Genomic DNA, 8,203 nt, shown 5'->3' with positions numbered 1-8,203 from the left:
TTCTCCAGTGCTGCAGCACCTTCATTACTGACACACAAGAAATCAAATGATGGTTTCATCTGAATTCCCACACGGCAGGATTTCTGACACCACTTATTGCTTTCATTTAGATAATCACAAAATGCCAGCACTGCCTTCCCTGTGAGCAGGCAGTGATTATTGCTTAACTCGTTAGTATAAGAGGAAGCTCACTGTGCTGTGCAGAGATGAGTCAGGCTCGAGAGCATCTGCATCATTATGGAGTCTGAGATATCACAATAAAAAACCCATCTCATTTAGGGAGACTGTTATCTGCTAAAGGTTAAAGCAAAACCTTCTACCTCAAAGGGTCTAGACATCCTATGTCAAATAATGAGAACTCTTATTTTATTCTTTTTACCCTTCTATTACTATGTCTGTTAAAAAGAATAAAACTCCAAACTATCCTGGAGAAAAAGAGGTGTGCATTGAGGCTGAACTGGGAGAGAACAGATATATACATAGATAAAATGATACACAGATACATACATACATACATGTGGATATATATATGCACACACAAAGCTATTCCACTCAATCCTGAGGAACATCATTGTGTAAGTAAATAATGGGGGCCTAAATAAAGGTACCAATGCAGATGTGCTCCACTGAATGCATATTTAAGTAGGATCACATTCTTTAACTTTGACACCTTGAAGTTCAAGTGTCTCAAAGACTTTATAAGATTATTTTCTTCTGTGTGCTAGCTGCTAATAGAACTTCCACTTAAAATAAATTAATGTATTTTTGTACTGACTAAATGTCTTCCCCAGTTGTTTTACACTGCATGGAATGCTTAAAACTAAACTAATTTGGAAACTGAATGATCTGTGTGGTAAATCCCAGCACTGTCAAACTGTTTGTGATGTGTGCATGGAGCAGTGGTAACATCCAAGATATCAATTGACAAGAACAAGGACATTCAGAAATGAAACTACATCACTTTCAAGATGTTCTGTATTACATGGAAATTACGTCCATGAGTATTGGCATTGTTGGCATGACTAATCCTCTTCTAAGGACACACTAACACTGCAGCACATCCTTAGAAAGGGGTGACATCTAAACTAGCAGTCATTTTTTTGCCAGTATTTCCTTGGAACAGGAAAGGAAGGGGGTGGTCTCTCCTGTTGATGGAGGGCACCTGGCATTTCCCAGTCCTTCTGTCTGTGCCCCCACCAGGCTGCAGGTCCAACTCCTTTGCCTGTTGCACACTACATCACAAGGCAGTGGGGTGGAAAGCAGAACACATTAAGGATGAGGGAAGGATCACCTGAGCACTGGAGTCAGCTCCTTAAAAGCCAGAGGTGATGTGCCCTGTTGGTGCAGCCAAGGAAAGGTTGCACCTGGTCAATGAGCAGCAACAAGAAAAGCTCTTCTTCCCCATGAAAAAGGATCCCTGGGTGGATGGATGCATCCTGCAAGTGTGCTGCACCTTGCAGTTCAGAGGGTAGATCTGGCACTGACCAATTCTGGCAGCAGAAATCTCCAGTTCTTGGTGTGGACTGCCTCTGTAAAGTTTGGGGACAATTTATTCTGAAAGCCAGGCTTTTAAATAGTTACAAATTAATGATTACCCAATGTGTAGATTGCTGTGTGAATGGTGTCTCTACTCAGGTGTATTCTTGCTGATCTGGACAAGCAGTGCCATGCCAGTACCTCTTCCACAGTGCCACAGCCTCTGCTTCCACATCAGCACCTCTTGCTAGTGCTGCTGTGCTTGGACCTTCTGCACTGCAGGGCAGAATTTTAATAACCTTTCCCTTTGTGTGTGTTTATGCCAGGAGATCAGGAATATTTTGATGCCTCTATCAGCTGGCAGATTGACTGTTGCAGTTTTGATTAAAGTCACGATCTTCCAAGTAAGAATAAATAAAGATATAAATAAATCATTAAATAAGGTTTTATTGTATCCTGTCTTGTAGAGGGTTTGAAATGCAAAAAATGTGGAAGACAATTCTGCCCCCACACCCTACACTGTCCCAACCATTTGAGGTTTGAGCTCAGTAACTAATCAGTGTGTATTATCTCTAACCTGGAGCTGCCTAAGTATTCCCCCTAAAATCAGCCTCCCAGCAGCTGCTCTGCAGGATGGCAGCACAAGTGGCTTCACCAGCCTGGTACTGGCAGCTGCAGCCCCGTGTCCAGTGACAGCAATGTCATTCTGCAGCTTTAGCTTCCACTCAGTCTAGTGGATTTTTTTACATCTCTTAAAGATGGCAAACAATTCTCATACTACTACAAAGCAAGCACATCCCCAGTTTATTGGACATTACACAATGTAGCTAGACAACGCTTTTGCAAAAATATTTGAAGCTATTATTTCAGTTGTACAAATATAGAGATGAAAGCTCCTCAAGAGGAAAATACAGAAATCTTATACAAGTCTTTCTTTCCAAAAACAAAAACAATAGCAGCAAAGCATAAATTGTATCTATCATGATCCTGAATGTTAAATACAGAGAAATATGAACATCAGTCCAAAGATGTCTTAAAGTTAAGGATTATTTGTCTTTCTACAGATTTTTCCATTAATGATTACAAAGACTACAAAGTGTTAATGTATTACACATCCAAGAAACTAATTGGGAGAAGAAGGTGTGTTGAAGGCACAGGAAGAAGGGGAGAATAAATGTTTCACAAATATGGAAACTAGGATTTAGAGGCTGTAAGAAATTCAGAAACTTCAATAGATCATGCATTCCAGGAGTGCCCAGCTTTGGTTTGTGCTTTTCTCTATACCATGTAGTTTTTCTTAAAATTAATGTCTGTCTTCAGGGAATGCTTTAATGATACTTTTGTAACAGCAACTAGGGATGTGAGAGTGTAAAATTATTGTAAGAAGTGAATTGGCCAGTGCAGTGTGACTATATTGTAAGCTGAGCTTTAGGATCCAAAACATCTAAATTTTCAAGTGAAAAGCCTTGGCATCCTCAGCTGACCAATGCCTGATGTGTGGTGTGACAGTCCTAAAAGATGATATACCCATCCATTGTGTTTAATGCCCCACAGACAAGCTGAGAGCCTGTCCTGACAGCATCATGTCACAGTTTTTTCTATTTAACAGTGGTAAATTTTTATCAAGTGTGTTGTCCTTTGTCTACAACAGAATATGCCTACACAGCCATCAAAATCCATGTTTTACTCTTAGGAATGTTGCTGGAATCTGGGGAAATGACTGGGAACATATTAATTGCAGGTGGCCAGGTGTTTCTTTTTCAAATATTCTCAGTAAGACCACATCCACACCTTTGTGGATTCATACTGCCATGCACTTGTTGGATTGTGCTTCCCTTATTCATGCTCCATATAGCCAAGACAGGCCTGCCAGAATAAATCAGTTTCTTTGAGCAGCACCATGATGAAAACATTGCTCTCAACTGGAGATATTGCGGATTAGAGTCACAGACTGGACATTACCCAACAATACAGGGTATGACATGTAAGAGCATTACTATATTACCATCCAGCATATGAAAATAGGCCTCTGAGAGAAAAGGTGCTTATTATGCTCTCTACCTGCTTTTCATTCAATCTAGCCCCTTGTTTGAAGCTCAGTGATGCAGTGTTCTGATCTCCTGACAATTATTTATTTCCTTTTTTTTTCCTCCACAAAGCAAAAGGAAATTTTATTTATGAACTGGCTGGGTAGGTATTTGAATTGAGTGTGGGAAAATGCAATAGAGTGAGACTATTTAAATGACACTGTGAGAACTTCCTCACTGATATGCCTGAATGTTAAATTGGTGGAACTATTGTACCCATAGAGGTGAAAAGGTAGCTTAGTTTTCATGGCCAGAAAACGTGATCTATGACTAAAAGGTTCATGATGGTATTTTTATAATGAGTCCACCCCACACCAGCAAGAAATTGAAATGTTACCAGTTTTAAAGGATATGCTAGAATTAAATGAAAGCTCACCACTATTTGATGTCCTCTATATATGCTTAAATGCCCCATACAGAGTACTGTGGGCTCAACCTAGGGAAAACAATTCCTAAATGTGAGTGAAAAAATCATCAAGGGAGCAGCACTGCTCATGTAATTGAAGTTATGCAACTGCTGCATAGTTCCAACAGCACTTAAAGACTATTTTCTGTGGGTAAACATACAGATAAATTTTAACTTAGATATTAATATCTGTGCAGTCACCTTTTACTGCATGTTTCTGTCCAAGCATCTGAGGAGCTACAGTACCATTCTGCATGCAAATAACATCAATCTAATAAATTAATACCATTCATTAAAAAAAAACCAACATAAATTTTAAACCAAACAATACATAAAATATTACAGTTTTTTTCCTTTTCATCTTCCAAGGGAAAAAGAGAACTGAACTAAAAGCAAATCTCTGTTCAAGTCAGGTCACCATGACACAAAGCAGTACAAACCAATAAATCCAGCAATGCTGACAGTCCAGCCTGGCAGTGTGCTCACAGGCTTCTGAGCCATGGAAAGTTGGGAGGGCTTTGGATATTAGCTCTATGGCTGCAAGCTGACTTCTCGGAAGGAAAGAAAGGTCAGCCTGCCACAAACAGCATGTAAGGCAAGAAATGTGTGCTTGGAGTTCCACTGCATGGGTGGAGTGCAGCCCCATCCTCTCCTGCTTTGCAGATAAACCAACCTTAAGTTTGGGCAGGGAGGAGAGGACGGAAAGGAAGGATCCCTGCAGGAACCCTGCTCTTCATGTTACTGACACATCACTGGTAACTGAGCTGAATATTTGGGTGTAGGTAGGAACACAGGAAAGCAGCCCACCTTCCCAACAAAGGTACTGGATAGAGACCTACTTGAAAAAAAAAAAAAACCCAGCTAAGGTACGAAGAAGGCAATGGCTGTCAGAAAATGCAAATTTAGGTCTCACCTTCAATGTTGCACATATAGCATGAGAAACCACAGCAGCAGTGCAGCTGAAGAAACAGCTGCAGATCAGAAATTATTATGTTCATTTATTATGCACACATATAACCAGGCCATTTCAAAGTGCCATGAAATCAACTGAAAGCTTCTTAGACCACATTTCCCTCTGTCATGGACTAGGTATTAATGAACACACATCCCTCCACCCCTAAAGGCTGGTCCCAACTGTCGATACAGCTGAGATCTTTGAAAACATGAGCCAAGTGTTTGATCTTTTATGTTTCTTGGACCACAGCAAGCACAACTGTGGAGCAGCTTGTAGACAAGGAGAACAGCTTGCAGGGGCTGGAGGTCTCAGCTTTCCAAATACAGGGGAGCTGCCATGGCCAGGTACTTCAACCTCCAAAACATTATTTAAAACCTATAAATATGATACCTATACAGAGCTGAATCACAGCAGCAGAGCTCAAAGGAAGCTGATGATTTCATGGGTTTGATTGTTTCACTCAAGCACCAACAGAAGGTAATGCTGAAGGGCTTTGGTGAAAAATATCTCAACTTTATGGAACAGGAGAGACTTAGCTTCAGACACAGCCTGCATTATTCAGTGCATGAAGAACTTTTAGAGATAGCTCAAAACAAAAGCCTATAGAAGATGGCTGGCAAGCTTTCTAATTAATACAACAGGTTTCATACCTTTAAAATGTAATCAGGCACATCCTAAATGTCAGAAAACAAGAAAAATCAATCTGCTGAAACCTCTTATTCTTAGTGTATAAACACACCATAAGAAGATCCAGCATTCTGCCTTGCTCAATACATTGAGAAGCAATACAAGATGTTTATTTAGACCTATTTGTAAAGCTCAGGTTCAAAATGGTTTGCTCTCTAAAAAAAATATTAAAGGACATAAGCATTTACAACTATAAAACCTTGTACTCATTTAAAAAAATCAAGTAATGGCTCTCTGAATATTGCTTCAGGGTTGAAAAATCATAGTACACAGGATTTCTGCAGGAAAGGAAGAAATCAAGTGTATTGATAGATGTTCACAGAATCACAATCATTTAGTTTGGAAAAGACCTGCCAAGATCATTGAATCCAAGCTTTGACTGATCTCCACCTTGTCAAGTAAACCACAGAAGTCAGTCCAGTCATTTCTTGAACGAACACTTCCAGGGATGGTGACTTCATCACTTCCCTGGGCAGCCCCTTTCAATGCTCAACCACACTTACAATAAAGAAATTCTTCCTGATATCCAACCTGAACTTCCTCTAGAACAGCTTGAGGTCACATCCTCTCCTCCTGTCAGTTGTTAACCGGGACAAGAGGTCGACCCCTGACCCCCCCCACAGCTGCACACTCGTTTCAGGCAGTTGTAGAGAGTGATGAGGTCCCCCCTGAGCCTCCTTTTCTTCAGGCTGAACACCCCCAGCTCCCTCAGCTGCTCCTCACAGGATTTGTGCTCCAGACCCTTCCCCAGCTCCGTTGCCCTTCTCTGGACACGCTCCAGCCCCTCAATGTCTTTCTTGCAGTGAGGGGCCCAGAACTGCACACAGGATTGGAGCTGTGGCCTCACCAGTGCTGAGTACAGGGGCACGGTCACTGCCCTGCTCCTGCTGGCCACACCAGTGCTGATCCAGGCCAGGATGCCATCGGCCTTCTTGGCCACCTGGGCACACACTGGTTCATGTTCAGCCACTGTCAACCAGCACCCCCAAGTCCTTTTCCACTGTTCATGGTCTCTACGTAACCCAGAGCAAATGACAATATCAAAATGGACACTAAAGGCCATTTTATAATCTGGGCTTATAGCTGGAATTTTTTTTCAAATTTCAGGCAATCACATAATGATCACAGGACTATCAGACTTATAGCAGACCCAATTACCCAATCGTTCTATCTTGTGTAGTGAATTCAGCATGGCCACGAACTTTTGGGAATTTTTTTTTCTGTGAGTTAGAGGTCTTTTAGAAATACCTCTAGAAATAGTCTGAGAATGTTTTTAAGCTTTGTTATCTATTCCCAAAAGGTATCTTTTTTTCCTTTTTGATTATGCCTTTGAGACAAATATAGTGCATTTCAGACTAATATGCCATGTTCATGGGACATGGTGACATGTCAGCCACTTAGGGATTGAGTAAAATGCAGATGTAGGCATATTCATGCATTCCTAAGGCAAACATGCTGCCTGATCTGTCTTCTAATTTCAAAATTAGGGTGATGAGGAGTAATTTTTAGTGTGGGAAGTTTCTGTTATCAGTTTAATCTAAACAGTAACATAGAAGGTCTGTTTACTCAGTGGTAAATCATATGGCAATACTTCAATTCCAAAAGAATTCAAGGAAATACTGTTGTTAGATGGAAGTGGAATGACTGAAATGGATTTTTTTACTGAAAATCGCATTTACTGAATGCAAACACAAAATAAAGAAAAAAAAACTTCAGGATGTAGAAATAAAGAATTTTGTGCTATTTATTAAAACGTAATTGCTTTAAGGATCACAATTAAAAGTCAGACTGTATGAAATATCAAAGACATTGTTTCCTAGGCAGTTTGAAATGACAAACACAGTCAACTAACACAAAAGTCTGTCTATACCACTTTATCTAGGGTCACACATTTGCACCAGCTCTAGTGGGTTTTGTACTGCTATGTGGGGATCTCAAAAATGCTCTTATTCCCAGCTGTAATGTAGATTCTTCATTGGCTTTAGGAAATTATGACCAGTAAGGACACCTTGAGACATTCCTGTACTTGGCAGTTGTCCACAGCTTTTTCAAGAACCAAGATGTAATATTTACCAACAAGCAACATCACTTATAGTTTTAATGAGGGGCACCCTGACTTAGCTGGGGATACTGAACTTACATCCCAGGGGCCTTTGTTCATGTGACAAGGATATGTCCGTACAGACCAAGCTACACACCACCAGCAGGACACAGTCACACAATGGGCACATCTAATAAGCCATGTGCAAAAGCAAAAGCATAAGGCCAGAAGTATCCAAACAAGACTCACCATTTCCTATGTGTCTGTATTATTTGTAATGACTGACAAAATTTGTCATATTTTAATAAACCCATAAATTCTTAAGGTTTATCTGTTTCTCTGTTGTTTGAATATATCTACAATTTACTGTCTTAAATGCATGAGTTGCTTCATAAGCATATCAAAGGAACAAACACCACCACGTTGTAATTTTTCAGTTGAATATTCATTTCTAATTGAGTCCAATTCCTTTTCTACAGCTGCCCCTTTTATAATGGCCTGCTTTTAAAATAGAAAATATGTAGCTCCACTAAATCATACTGAAATTAGTC

Source organism: Anomalospiza imberbis, chromosome 2 (assembly GCF_031753505.1).
Source record: "Anomalospiza imberbis isolate Cuckoo-Finch-1a 21T00152 chromosome 2, ASM3175350v1, whole genome shotgun sequence".
In the NCBI taxonomy this organism is placed as follows: domain Eukaryota; kingdom Metazoa; phylum Chordata; class Aves; order Passeriformes; family Viduidae; genus Anomalospiza; species Anomalospiza imberbis.
Note: the sequence above shows the minus strand (reverse complement) of the source record.